At 36.5% G+C, this 15205-nt stretch overlaps 1 long non-coding RNA gene across 2 annotated transcripts; it reads left to right on the top strand.

Annotated features, from left to right (window-relative positions):
- Window positions 1-2841: 2841 nt before the first annotated feature.
- On the top strand, window positions 2842-13700 carry LOC134479603 (uncharacterized). Of its 2 annotated transcripts, XR_010053146.1 has the most exons (5): window positions 2842-2909; window positions 8840-8988; window positions 10048-10194; window positions 12156-12292; window positions 13640-13700. It is a non-coding gene; the product is annotated as an uncharacterized LOC134479603 (long non-coding RNA). The 2 variants fall into 2 exon arrangements; XR_010053145.1 differs by lacking the exons at window positions 2842-2909; window positions 8840-8988; window positions 10048-10194 and having other exon boundaries at window positions 12053-12292.
- The last annotated feature ends 1505 nt before the right edge of the window (window positions 13701-15205 follow it).

Consider the following 15205-nt stretch of genomic DNA (forward strand, 5'->3'; position numbering starts at 1 on the left):
CTGCTGCTTACATCCCTTCCTCCATTGATGCAGTCAAGGATCCCTTCCAGGGAATGTTGCCACCCACGGTATGTGATTTCTCTATGTCAGAGAATTTAATCAAGATAATCACGCACAAGCATGTTCATAGAACCTTCTCCTTGAGTCTAGATTTCATTAAATTAATGGTTACATTTATTCACCATATCAGACAGCTATAAAGCAATATGATTTCTATATCACTTTCAAAATACAGAAGAATATTTATTTTTCCAACACCCATAAAGCAAGACTGGAAATACATTATGCAAGAAAACTGAATATAAAAACGCATTATAAAAACTAAATGTGAATTCCCCAAAATAAAAATAAACATGTTTTCCAGTGCATTAAGTTTACAATCTGCTCATTATTACCTCCAATGTAAAAATTATAATATTTTGTCCCAGTAAAACTAGACTCAGAAATAATCGTTACGAGTTCTGTATCAAACATCTCAAATTGTACAAATGGTATATATGTCTCACTCCCTCAGTGTCTTCAACAGTAAAAATACAGATCACAATAAGGTAGATACCAAGCACTTTATAGATATACGTATTAAAAAGACACAAAATTATATCTCCCGCATATTAGATCTGCAGCTAATTATCACTTTAAGCAAGCTCTATTTTACTGATAATACGCAAAATGTATTAAGTATATAAAAGATGTATCACCGACTGGCTTTTTTCATAATAGTTTACCGTGGTTATATATTAGTCTATATTTCCTCCATTTAATGTACCAAATGTAAAACTTACACTAGCACAATTTCATTCAATTTCTGTCTCTTATGCACAAAATATCACATATGAAGAATAAAGACCCCCATTAATCAAGTTGAATGTAACAAACTTGGTTCGTCACTTTTCTCACAGGTAATTCACCTTTATGAGGAATCCCAGCACATTTTCCTCATTTATAAAAATAAGGTCATGATTATTAATGTAAAATTGTATGAAGCAATATGCTTATAAATTTGGCAATTATACCTATACATGTTAAATGAAAACTGAATGAACATAATACTCTTACAAATATTTTCTTTAAAAAAATAGAACAAAAGCAAGAAGTTCTATCATACTGAGGTTTTGTTTCCTAGAGGACACAAATATTAGGTAAAATATGATAATTCATGAGATGTTATGAAGTAGTCAATCAGAGAGGCTTCCAGTGGTGGGAAGAAATCTGAAGAAAGGAAAAAATCTCTTCCATTTTATTAATTGATCACTCCATTTTAGAAATGTATGATGAGAAGGCAGAAGCTATTTGAAATTTGACTGAGTAACAATGAGCTACAACCAAGGAACTTTTAAATTGAAATTTAAATCATTCTAGGTAATATAAATTAAGTCTTGTTTGCACAAATTTACTGACAGTAGATGACAATGTAGGAAAATTTATCCATTTTTACTCTAAAAAGAATCACATGGAATCTTCTTTATAATAGTGCTGCAAAAAGAAAAACTATTTAACTTCAGTAATCACTGTTGAGCAAAATCAGTTTGCAGGCAGCTGTCAAAAGAGAATCTAGAGTTGTGTTAGTTCAGAGTATTCTTCTCCAGAAAATAAGAAGGATGAGGGCCTGAATTTGATTCCAAGTTTATACATGCTAGAAAGAGATAACAGACTTATAACTTAGCTTCTGATTTGTACATAGGTGTACTAGTTTTATCTACACATGCACACATACACAAACACATAAAATAAATAGATAAATTAATAGATGATTGATAGATACAGACATTTAGATTCCATTGTATTCCTATTTTTCCTTTTAATTTTGTTTATCACTTTCTGCTTTTAATTCTCCAAAGATTAATTTATTTAACATATTGTTTTATTTATACATTTATTTACTATTACCAATAGGTATTAAGATTATAAGAATTATATCAGCTGAGAACATTCCTAATAATAATATTTATTTAGAAATAACGTCCAACTATTACTTAAAATAGATCTTGAAATTGAAAGAAAGCTGAAAGAAGAAAGAAAAAGAAAAATATTAGTTAAATTAGAATCTCAAATTTTTAAATGATAAAAAGATTACAGTCCCTTTTAAGATTAAACATCTCTTAATTATACAATTTGTCTACCCATATAATTATTTTTCTATGTATCACTTATCTTTGATCTATGTATACACCCAGACACACACACACACACACACACACACACACACACACACACAAAATAGACAGAAATAATGTATAAGTACTTGCCTAAATTGAAACATTTGGCACTCGAAAGAGGAATTAAAATCCCCAAAACCTAAGGAAAATTATAAGCCTCAAGAAAATTAGAATGTTACTAAATTAAAAAGACCCAACCCTACCCCATCTTAAAGTCATAGGATTGAAAACAATTTGACATACTGCTTCTGGGACATAGATTTGGGAAGTTGTTATCCATTCTGGGATGAGCATGTGTATATCAAAGCTACCGTTGAGTCAGTCATACTCATGTAAGTAAATTTTCACCCTCATCTCTTTAAAAGAAAAATAGTTCAGTCATTGAGCCAAGATAAACTTGGGTGCTATTTTTTCTTTGATCTGTCATTGCTGCCTGAGTGGTGCAAGTGGGCACTTATTCACATCTCAGAAGATAAAGTCACACCATAGGTTTCAAGTAGTTTTGGTTAATGCCAAAACTGTGCCAAGTACAAACTGAGAATATGCACTTATATAATCAATACAGCAATAGTTAAATATGTTTGAACTATGCAGAGGAATTTTTGTTCAGCAGCATGGCTGCTCTGGCAAGGGATCGTATCCAAGACCTCCGGTGTCTATTATGACCCAACCAGAATGCTAACATGTCCTAGGTTACAGTAGGATCTGGCTGGAACACAGACATGGCACTTGACACTGCTAATCCCAAACAATGTAAGTCATGTTAGTTTGTAGCGGGAAGCTGACATCTAACTGAGAGACAGACAAACTGACAAATCAGAGAAAGAGTTGCCTGAGTGAGTCAGGGGAGGAATTCAGTTCATAGAGTGCATGCAATTCAGTTGACTTCAAGCAGTGAAGTTGAGTTCAGCTGAGCTTAGTACAGTCAATGCAGTTCAGTTTGTGGAATTCAGCGGCAGTTTTTCCAAAAATAACAATTCAGTGGGTAGCAGAGAAAAGCCAGTTTGAATCAGTCATCTTGGAGAACAGTTTTGAGCCAGAATCTCTGAGTTGAACCAACCAGGCTGAGATTAAGGAATGAACTAGAAAGGGTGAACTTATTCAGCAGCAAATCTCTGAAATGAATACATCTGTAAATAAAAAAAATATTTTATACAAATACAGGATTGAACTATCTCAATGCTATGTTAAAGTATTTCCCACTTGAAAATATATTAAAAATGGCTAAGCTCTTAGAAAAGTATAAATACCAGATGTAAAATAAATAATGTTTTTAATAGAAAAATAGAGGTTAACCTCACAAGATTTGTTTCACTGAAGAACAAACAAATCAATGAGTCGAACAGGGAAGAAGTGAGTAAATATCACAGGACTATGTAGCAAGTGACAACGAAGAAGACCCTGAAGTTGAGTTCTGAAAGTCACCACCCAACAGGAGCTTCTCAGGAAATTGGACAGACTTGAAAAGAAAGACAAGAAAAAGTGATAAGATAAAGAAGTTACAGAAGAACAAAAATAAACACCAAAAACGTAAAAACCAATTTTTCTCTTCCCCCTCCTCTTCCTCCTCCTCCTCCTCTTCCTTCTCTTCCTCCTGCTGGGAGACATCAGATAGAGAAGAGGAAGAAAAAGGAAAAAACCAAATGTTCTGATAATAAATCCAGCGACGGTAAAGAGGACAGGTCTAAGAACATGCTTTATGAAGAACTTTCTAGCAGTTATAGTGACAGGGGAAAACCCAGGAAAAATTAAGGCTTCTAAAACACGAGAATTCTGGGGAGAATAGTACATGGGTCCATTATGATTCTGACCTGAAGTCCAGAACTCACCGGCACAGTTCAGAGAAGAAAGGGTCTTACAGAAACGAGGGAATCTGAAGTGCAGAGGAGACTGAGCAAAGCAGGTGAAGCTGAAGCAGGCGTTCTTGCAGTCCTAAAGTAGCACAGGGAGGTGAGGAGCCCGCCCCACCAGAGCCCTAGTGAAGAGCAGAAGGGAAGAAAGGGGACCGGAAGCCATGGTGACAATGGCCATAGAAGAGAGTGTGCACACTGAGCACTCAGGAGATAGACAGAGAGGTTCAACAGAGCTCCGGGGCAACCACCTGGGCATCAACATCTTTGGCAAGGGCTAATGTGCACATTGTTATCTAATAAAAAAGAGTCAATTCACTTTCCATGTCTGTAAACTGTTGGTTCAAATATTAAAAAGAACCTGTGTGCCACAAGCTTAAATTTTCAGATCTTTGCAGGAAATTTATTTAGGGTATAAAAGTGTTTTGGTTTTTGGGTTTTTGTTGTTGTTTTCCTTGTTGGTAGTTGTTTCTTCTGCTTTATTCCAGATTTAAAATATGTAAGTAATCACATATCTGTGATTTTGTTGTTGTTGAAACACCATTAAAACGGTGATAGAAAAAAAAATGTCCGTGTGTAGAAGACAACTTCTTCCCTTTCAAAGACCACTTAAATCTTACTGTTCTAGAGGGAGAATCCTTTATGTAATGTTTCAAGAAAGACATTTAGGACAGGTGAACAACTCAGTTCATGGTAAATATATTAATCTGGAATGTGGATAGGACAGTCTGTTGTGTGCACATGCTTAATTCAGTGGATCTAGAGAAGCCAAGTCATCAGTGTCCATGTGGACTAAAGCCACCCGTGTCAGGTTGGGTCTGGTCAGTGCCTCTGGCAAGCTCCTTCCAGATATGATCTTTTCCCCCAACAAAAGGCTCAAAACTGCTCCTGAGGACAGCTTCTGCATTTCTAAGGTTAATATGATGACATCTGTAAAAGACAAACTTCGCTAGGAACTTTAAAAGAAAGTAGTTAATAATGAGAAACTTCTGAGAATTTGAGATTATAAGGAGGAATTTGTGTGTAATTTCAAGTTACCTAATTTTCCTCACCAAAGTTAATCCTGAACACACACCATAACCAATATGAAATATCTAAGTGATTCTTGTGAATTTTTTATATAGCAGTTGACCTATATGTGGCTGCTGTACAGTGACACATTTATATTTTTTCAAGGGAAAGAACAAATTGACCCTTCCAAGCTGTTTATTCAACTGCTGGCATAACTGCTAATAGAGTCTTGGGCCCACTTTGCCTCATCGCCTGCTTTTCATCACTGCCAAGTTTATGGAACTAGATGAATGGTGGGAAGAGATCATGAGACCCATGGTTTCAACATCGTTACACCGTATCTTTCCTTACTTAGTTAAAATCTCCTTCCAGATTCCAATCTTCCCGTCCATAAACGACATAAAGTCTCAAGGTCCTTTATTACTCCTTCGTTGGAACCCTCGGGAGAAGAAGAAACCTCTAAGCTTACTGCACAATGATTTCCCATAATGAGCAGCAGCTTTGTCCTGGAGTGAAGGTTTTCCTGCCGCCTCAAATCTTCTGTCAGTTTTCTTCACAGACACCAACTAAAAGCCCCATGACAGAATTTTAAAGCAGTAAAGTGCTCTAGCAATGATTAACAAAGCCATGATTTCCCCCAGGGGAAATAGCCCTCTGAGCTAGAAAACAGACAGAACCAGTCCATTAACATTCATTTGGGGGTGGGGACTTTTGTCACTTCATATAAATAGTAAGAGAGGTTTGGAGGGAGTAAAAAATTTCAGACATTAAATGCTAATGCTTTTTCATTTAACAGTCATACTAGTGACTACATGATAAGTAAAATAATAACACTGAACACAAGAAAGTCTATCTCAGAAAATAACTCAAGTCCCACCTTTGGGACCATTGAGCCGCATCTCCAGAAGTGAAGATACAGCACTGTTAGCTTCTCCTTATGATTCACTGGATTTTATTGGCAGATACCAATGGAGGTTGCTCTCCTGCATGTACAGTTAAGGGGACGACAGATGCCAGTGAATTATATTGTTGTTTTTAAAATCATATTATAATGATATTTGAATATAACTTCATTATTAGAAAAGCACTATATAAATACTTTTTCCTGCATGAACCTGTCTTTATTAATATCAATGCGACTGGAAGCTTGCATGGGGAAAAGGCTTTGTGAGTGAAATGTAAATCTTACCCACCATCTTCATTTCCATTTTATTTTCCAAAAGTCAATGAGGAAATGGAGAAATGATTTGGTGGCTTACTAAATAAAGTGGAAATCAGACTTTCTTGAGTATATTTTTAAAAAAAAAATCCTATGTATAACGAATTGGAAGATGTGTGAAATAAATTAACATCGAGGAAAGAAAAAGGTTGTTTTAAAGTTTTTAGACACTGCTTTCTGGCTATGGAAGAATGTCATCAATCTGCTTGGAGGTTTTGTTTTAGAAAACTCGCCAGCCTTAAGTTGTTAAGTCTAAATTAAATGTATAAATATAACAATCTGTCACCAGTTGTATTGGTCAGTGTTACCCAAAGAGAAAGAACTAATAAGGTTAGGTATATAAATAAATGATATACACAATAAAGATAGATAAAGATGGTGCATATAGAGGTATACATATAAGCTAAATAGTTATAAATAAAATATTTGTAATAAAAATGACATAAAGAAACACACATATGTATATTGAATATACATTTATATATAGCATTTTCAGCAAATGGTGCTGGTTCAACTGGAGGTCAGCATGTAGAAGAATGCAGATTGATCCATCCTTATCACTCTGTACAAAGCTTAAGTCCAAGTGAATCAAGGACCTATACATCAAACCAGGATACACTCAAACTAACAGAAGAAAAAGTGGGGAAGAATCTCGAACACATGGGCACTGGAGAAAATTTCCTGAACAAAACATCAATGGCTTATGCTCTAAGATCAAGAATCGACAAATGGGATCTCATAAAACTGCAAAGCTTCTGTAAGGCAAAGGATACTGTTGTTAGGACAAAACGGCAACCAATAGATTGGAAAAAGATCTTTACCAATCCTACAACAGATAGAGGACTTATATCCAAAATATACAAAGAACTCAAGAAGTTAGACTGCAGGGAGACAAATAACCCTATTAAAAATGGGGTTCAGAGCTAAACAAAGAATTCAGAGCTGAGGAATGTCAAATAGCTGAGAAACATCTAAAGAAATGTTCAACATCTTTAGTCATAAGGGAAATGCAAATCAAAACAACCCTGAGATTCCACTGCACACCAGTCAGAATGGCTAAGATCAAAAACTTCGGTGACAGCAGATGCTGACGAGGATGTGGAGAAAGAGGAACACTCCTCCATTGTTGGTGGGATTGCTGACTGGTACAACCACTCTGGAAATCAGTCTGGAGGTTCCTCAGAAAATTGGACATTCCACTACCTGAGGACCCAGCTATACCTCTCTTGGGCATTTACCCAAAAGATGCTCAAAGGTCAGCCCAAAATATTAGTCCAAAAGTTCTAATTACCCAAGATACAATCCACAGATCAAGGACTACCAAAGTGCAGATGCTTCACTACTTCTTAAAAGGGAGAACAAAAATATGTATAGGAGGGGATAGGATATATATATATATATATATATATATATATATATATATATATATATATATATATATCTTCACCAAAACTAGATAAGATTGATGAAGCTAAGAAGTGCATACTGATGCTGACAGGTGCCAGATAGAGCTATCTCCTGAGAGGCACAGCCAGAGCACATCAAATACAGAGGCAAATAGAAGCAGCAAACCTGAGAGCCATTGAGAACAGGATCCCCGTTGGAGGAATTAGGGAAAGGGCTCCATCTTTGAATGGAAAGAAAAGGTTTTGTTACCATACGTGTGAGGCGGCAGGCTGTGAAAGGTACCCTGATTCCTGGTTGAGATAGGTCGACTGCAGGAGATCCTAAAAGGGATGGCAGGCACATTCCCAGTCTCCCAGGATATCAGGGCCTCATGTAGCTGTGCCCTCCAAAGATCCCTGCAGGGAGGTTTGAGACAGACCTTTCATGCAGGGCAATGCCCAAGCCCCTCCTCCACAGGTGAGGATGTGACCACAGGTCTTAGGCTCAAGACAGATCAGTCATAGAAACAGGACTACAGTTTCAAATATGTAGATGAGGTCTTCCCAAGCTCCCAGGCCAAACCAATAGGAAATACCTGCTGTCAGACATTGACCCATCCAAAACTGTATTTAAGTATCAGGTTCAGAATTCAAGGTTTGTAGGAATTATTCCATTGTCTGAGCGCTTGTCATAAAGCTGTAACCCTGCAGCTCGGGGAAGAGATCTGCTCTCCCGAAATCTCTGCCCAGAAGTTCCCCTGCACCCCTTGCGGACTCCGAAGCTGCAGCAGTGGAAGGGAGCAGAACCAGCTGCTGCAGTGGGCTGAAACAGTTCCCCCTCCCTGACCCACTCGCCTGATCCCAAGCACCTAGCTGGGTGAGGGATCGCCATGAAGAGCTCCCCAACCCCACCCCGTGCCAGAGCCCTATAACCATAAACTTATATATATAATTAAATCTTCATTATAGTATAATGTATTCATCATACCTTCATACATTTACACAATATTTTGGTCACATACACACCCTCGCCCTCATGTCCCTCTCCTACTCTAATTCCCTTTCCTTTTCACAACTAACTCATCTAGTTTATAGCATTATTTTTGTGATAGAATGAGATTTACTAAGGTGGTTCACATGAATATCAATGCCTGAAGAATTGCTCCACCACTGGAAAAAAGTCTCTCCAAAACTCATTAATCATTATCTTCATATAAGCTCTTAGGAATTGTCTGAGTTCGGAGTTTCCTTCCCATTTTGAAATCACCATCCTGTCAGAGCTGGTCTTGTGCGGTATTGCATGGGTAATCAGAGCTGCTGTGGGCTTCACATCTTAATGCTTTCAATATATTTCACCAGTGACACAGGTTGGTATCAACACCTGCACTTTTCAGGACCTTTCCAACCTAATATTACAAAATATTAGCCACTAAGTCAAAGTATTGCATGTCAACACACTAGGTGTGCATGTTATATGATGCTTTCTAGCCTGCAAAATCTAGCATTTGCATAGATGTGGAAGAACCATGTTGAAACTGCAAAACATGATAAAGCAGTTTCATGAAGACAAATACAGCATAATCTTACTCATATGATGTTTTGGAATGTTTTGTGATGTTTTAACTCACAAAAGTATATGTAAATCACAGACTCTATATTAAATATGATATAAGACAATGAGAAAATACTGGGCACATTTATAAGGGAACTTTCCAATGTCATCTGTCTCACCACGTTGACCAGTCAGCTAGTTTGTTCTTATATAAGTTAGGTGGCTTCTCTCTCTCAAAGATGTAATATTTGATGGAATCCTATTGATAATTCTATTTCAGTAGAATAATTTTTGAGATTAATAACTCTGGTTGAAAACCAGTGTGATTAATAATTTCTAATGCTAATTAGACTTGCTTAAGGGGAATCCAAATGAATGGCATCATAGTTAGCTTCAGTTGTTAACGTGACACAGCTTAGAACAGGACTTCAATTAAGGAATTACTTTGATGAGATTTGTTGGTACCCAGAATGTAGGACATTTTCTTGATTGCTAGTTGGTGTACAATGAACCAGCCCAACATGAATAGTGTCATCCCCAGGCCGAAATGCTGGCCTTCGTAAGAATGATGCCTGTCCAAGCCAGGGGAACCAAGCCAGCAAACAGAGTACCCACACAGTCTCTTTTAATTATTGCCTGCAGTTTTGTTTTGGCTTCTCTTGGTGATGGACTATAACCTGCAATCCAAACAAAACCTTTCCTCTCCTAAATCGTCCAAGTCAATCTGTTTGTTTGAATAGTAAAATGGCTCCATAGCTTCATATATTTAAATGTTTGGTTCCCAGTTAGTGGATGTGTTTGTTAGGAACTGGAAAGTATGACATCGTTGGGCGGTAGCTGTGACCTTGTTAAAGGAAGTGCTTCTCTGTGACAGATTTTTAGGATCCAAAAGTCCACACATAAAAAACCCAGCCTCACCTGTTCTGCTAGTGTCCTACAAAATGTCACTTCCCAGCACCATACCTGACTGCCTACCTCTATGCTTCCTACCATGATGTTCACCAACAAAGCTTCTGAAACTGTAAGCAAACCCCCTATGAAATGTCTCATTTTATAAGTTGTCTTGGTCATGGTGTTTTCTCTCAGGAATAGAACAGTAATTGAAACAGTTGGGGGTTGATAGAGCAACAGAGAAGCAAACTAGAACAGACATTTAAATATTATTTCCATATAATGTGATGAGGTAGTTACAAGATAGATTGCCAGTGAATTCAAATTCTTTTTTTTTTAATCTTTATTAAATTGGGCATGTCTTATTTACATTTCAAATGTAATTCCCGTTCCCTGTTTCCAGGCCAAGATCCCCCTAGTCCCTCCCCCTCTCCTTCTATATGGGTGTTCCCCTCCCCATCCTCCCCCAATTACTGCCATCTCCCCAAGAATCCCGTTCACTGGCAGTCCAGCATTGAGAGAACCAAGGGCTTCCTCTTACACTGGTGCTCTTAACTAGGCCATTCATTGCTACCTATGCAGTTGGAGCCCAGGGTCAGTCCATGTATAGTCTTTGGGTAGTGGCTTAGTCCCTAGAAGCTCTGGTTAGTTGGCATTGTTGTTTATATGGGGTCTCAAGCCCCTTCAAGCTCTTCCAGTCCTTTCTCTGATTCCTTCAACGGGGGTCCCGTTCTCAGTTCAGTGGTTTGTTGCTGGATTGAAAGAGCTGAAGAGGCTTTCAACCCCATAAGAACAACAACCAACCAGAGCTCCCAGGGACTAAACCACTACCCAAAGCTCTGCATGGACTGACAAATGGCTTCGGCCACATATGTAGCAGAGGATGGCCTTGTTGGGTACCAATAGAAGGAGAAGCCCTTGGTCCTCCCAAAGCTGGACCCCCCAGTGTAGGAAAATGTTGAAGAGTGGGAAGGGGGGTGCATGGAGAGGGGAACAGCCTTATAGAAGAAGGGGTGGGGAACAGGATAGGAGGCTTATGTCTGGGAAACTGGGAAGGGAATAACATTTGAACTGTAAATAAAAAAAAATCCAAAAAAAAAAAAGATGGAGCTCCAGTAGTATCAAATTGGGACATGTGGTTGAGGGTTGCAGAAGATATTCGGATGCCTGTTTTTTTTTTCATTCTTTCCTCTATTCTCTGTACTTTGCATCCACCTCTTCTCTCCTTCCCTCTCACAGCACAGACAACAGGTTCTTTCCACTCTAAATTTCTTTTCTGATTGACTGTGTAATGAGCCAAATGGACGATGGAATAGAATCTACACAAGTGCAATACAAGTTAAATATTTCGTCCTTATAAACTCTTTAATTTAGTTTGTCACAGTGACAAAACCAAAACACAACACTGATGGAACCCTGAGGGGGCGTGAATGCAGATGATCCTCCCCAAATTGATATTTTTGATTAATGTTTTGATTAATAGCCCAGTGATGTTATAAATATCATGATCACATGGGACTTCGAATATTTTCACAGCTCAATTTTTCCCCCTGTGGAAGTTTCACTATGAATTCACTAAATAATATGCAAATGTTCAACTTCTCCACATTGTCCTGCATGTCAAAAGAGAGCAACCTTACTAATGTGAGACAATATATCATTGTACATTGGCATTACCAGAAGAATAGCAAGAAGAATAATATCAGTGACTCGTTTGTATATTGCTGGCTAGTTGAATATTTTTGCTTTGTTTTTGAAAAATATCTGTCCAAGTTCTTGAAATGTATTGCTGAATTATTATGGACTTTGGATATCAGCCATCTGCCAGAGAAGAGGTTGGAACATATTTCTTCCATTCTGTATGGGCTCTTTTAACCCCATTGATTCTTTCTTTTGTGGTTAAGTAACTTTGAACTTGATGTATTCTCTCTTGTCTATTTCATATTTTTAAATTTCTTGCCTGTACATTGGTCTTCTACCAGTGAAACTGTTGAGTCGATCAATGTAAAACTCTTTCCTTTTTTATTTCAGATACTTTATAGTTTGATATCTTGCATCTTCAAACCGTCTTGAATTTTGTGTATCATACAGAATAAAGTTTCATTCCTTTGCATGTGAGCATCCAGTTTCCCAGTATTATTGTTAAGAAAACTCATCTTGGCCACTGTGCATTCCTGGCATCACTACTGAAGATCAGATCACCTCATTTGCATGTAGTTACTTCTGAGGTCAGTATCTCACTGAGCATCTCTGTATTCTTCACTTTATGCCAGAATCACACTGCCACATCTGGCAGAAAGGTACTAAATGCAGCAGCTTTAGTCTGTTTGCTGTAGTGATCTTGGGTTTTTCAGGGATGTTAAGGAGAGAAATTGTTCAAAATTTCCAATTATGGTATATTTGAAGTTTTACTAGAATCAGGGTTAGATATGTGTGCCATGAGTTCTATGGAAAACATCTATATTTAAAATGTAAAGATATGTAATTAGACTTTCTTTCACTCAAATTTTGTGTGTGTGTGTGTCTGTCTGTCTGTCTCTATGTGTGTGTGTGTGTGTGTGTATATGTGTGTGTGTGTGTGTGTATGCATGCAAGTGTGTATGTATGCACATTCTGGTGGTAAAAATGAAGGCAAGAAAGACAAAAAGGTGGAGGAGGAGAAAAAGAAGTAAGAGGACAGGAAAATAAAAGAAAAAAGATGAGAATAAAGTTGAGAGATACAATAAACCTATTTTAATTAATAGCAGATAAATGGGTTGATGGCCATAACTGTAGTAATGTTATCACATGTTATATGTCCAAATTTTTAATAGTATAAATATAAATTATGATCAAGCTGTTTTCACATCAAAAAACACTTCAATATTTGTTTAAAAAATAAGAGTTTGGGAGTAAGAGAGATGTTTCAAAGACTGAGTATACATTTTTCTTCCAGAGAACATGTATTCTATTACTAACACCCATATCAGGCAGCAGTTTACAACTGTCTGTATATCCTGCTCCAGGAGAGCATACATGAAATTTTATCCTCCTCAGGTACCTGTACAGTCTATGTACAGCATACATACATACATACATACATACATACATACATACACACTAATATACAATGAAAAATAAAAAGTAAATCCCTAAAATATAAATTAAATCATAATATAGCCCAGAAGTGAAATATCTGCCCAGCATAGGGAAGGTTGTAGGTTCAATTCCTGGTCCTGCAACTCACTTCAAAAATACAAAGTTAAAAGTTATCAAAATTTTTCAACATTGTGTTTCAGTTCACTTCAATCTATTATTGCAATAATTGTCAATGGATCTTCCATGTTTATTTATTGTGCAATATTTTCTTTTGCCATCAAAAAAAATAAACTACTGAGAGTTTCCCATTAGTGATAAAGTTTGAAAGAAAATTGTAATATAGTAGTTGATAGTAAGTTGTTTATAGGGTACATATATAGTATAGTTGTTATAGGTTATCGTGATGACCTCTTTTTCAGACCATCCACAACAAAGTGTTGAACATAAAATTGTTCATTTTAACTTTTTGTTTGTTTTTGTTTTGTTTACTTCACTAGCCACATAACTTCTATGGAAGACTGCTTGCTGCTAATAAACCCTATAAACTGTTTATCACAAGACATCAGTATTCTGTTCTTTTTTATGCATTCCTCATACTGCAAGATTCTCACTGTCATTTGACTCCTGTGTGACTGTATTACATATTAAACAAGACATGAAACATTTTTATATTGTGTTTCTTGAGTTAGAAAAAGATAATGTTCTATAGATAATAGGTATGGGCAGAAATTAAGACATTTCAGCCTTTCCAGTGTGATATCCTTAGGTGTCCCCAGCCTAGTATGGCCCAAGTATTTCATGGATTTTTATTATTTATGTATTTCTCCAATGGGATAAAATATTACTGATAAATTGATGAAGAAAAATTCAAAATATACTGTCATGAGATCAGAGTGACATCAAACTTCATGATTTCGCCACAGGAAAGGCATAATTTAGAAAAGATTTATTGTTATTTTAATATTCAATGGTTGTAGTTTTAGTCTAGGTGGTGATGTGCTAGTCTAGAAAATTTAATTGTCAACAAATATCCCAACCTTTTCTTCAGTTCTCCTTTTCTGACCCCAGTTCTTCTTTCTGCATTCCCTCATTCAATCTGTGTATTTCTCAATTCTAACAATAAATTCAATATCTCTAGTTATAGAACCATTGATGGTAGTACATGAACAACACTGTACTGTCCAATTAAGACATACGATACAGTAATTGTACTCTGGAACTCCAGCATTGCTCTGACCTTTCTATAGCACTACTCCCAAGAGAGAAATAGACATTCAGCTGGCAGAGGCAACCAGACTATTTTCAGTACACAGTACTAATTTTGAGCAATTACTATGATTAATGTTTTTAAAACAAAATTGTGAGGTTTCCCCAATGACTAGATCTGAAATGTTTATCTTATAATAATGCTGTGCTATTATATTAATATGAAATGGAGTAAGAAGACTAAAGAAGCAAAGAAAGCCAAAGCATAAGTTGAAGACAAAAACCTTGCTTTAAACTTCATTACCTCACTATAGTAAAATTTACTGTATTGAAATGTAGGTAATTCTATTTGAGAATTTATATTTCTCTACAATTTCCTGAGGCTTGACCTCTATTTCCATATTTAAGACTGTGTGAAAGGAAAAGATCTCTCTTCTATCACACAAGTGCACATTTATATATTAACACAGCTGCAGCAGGGTCATTATGGAATCAGACACATAGTAATAGATCTGTGATAATTACAGACACTAAAGAATGAGGAACATGTTTCTGCAAATTATCTTGAATCAATACAATTCAAGATATTTGAACTTAATATCTGGTTCATCAGTGTGGTATTTGTAAACTAAATATTCTAAATTAGTGAACTTCTTACACAAACCCCTGTATGTATGTGAAGAATTTTTAAAAATGCGATTGGCTTGAGGAATTTGTGGGCAGTTTTTCAGAAAATCAAATATGTAGAAGCAAGAAACCAAAACTGGTCTGTCTAGAAACCTAATCAAAGCATCCATGAAAGACATTTTTGTTTTACTCTCTCATACGGGCACTACTTCTGCTACACAAATTAAGGA

The sequence above is a fragment of the Rattus norvegicus genome, chromosome 7 (assembly GCF_036323735.1).
Source record: "Rattus norvegicus strain BN/NHsdMcwi chromosome 7, GRCr8, whole genome shotgun sequence".
NCBI lineage: Eukaryota > Metazoa > Chordata > Mammalia > Rodentia > Muridae > Rattus > Rattus norvegicus.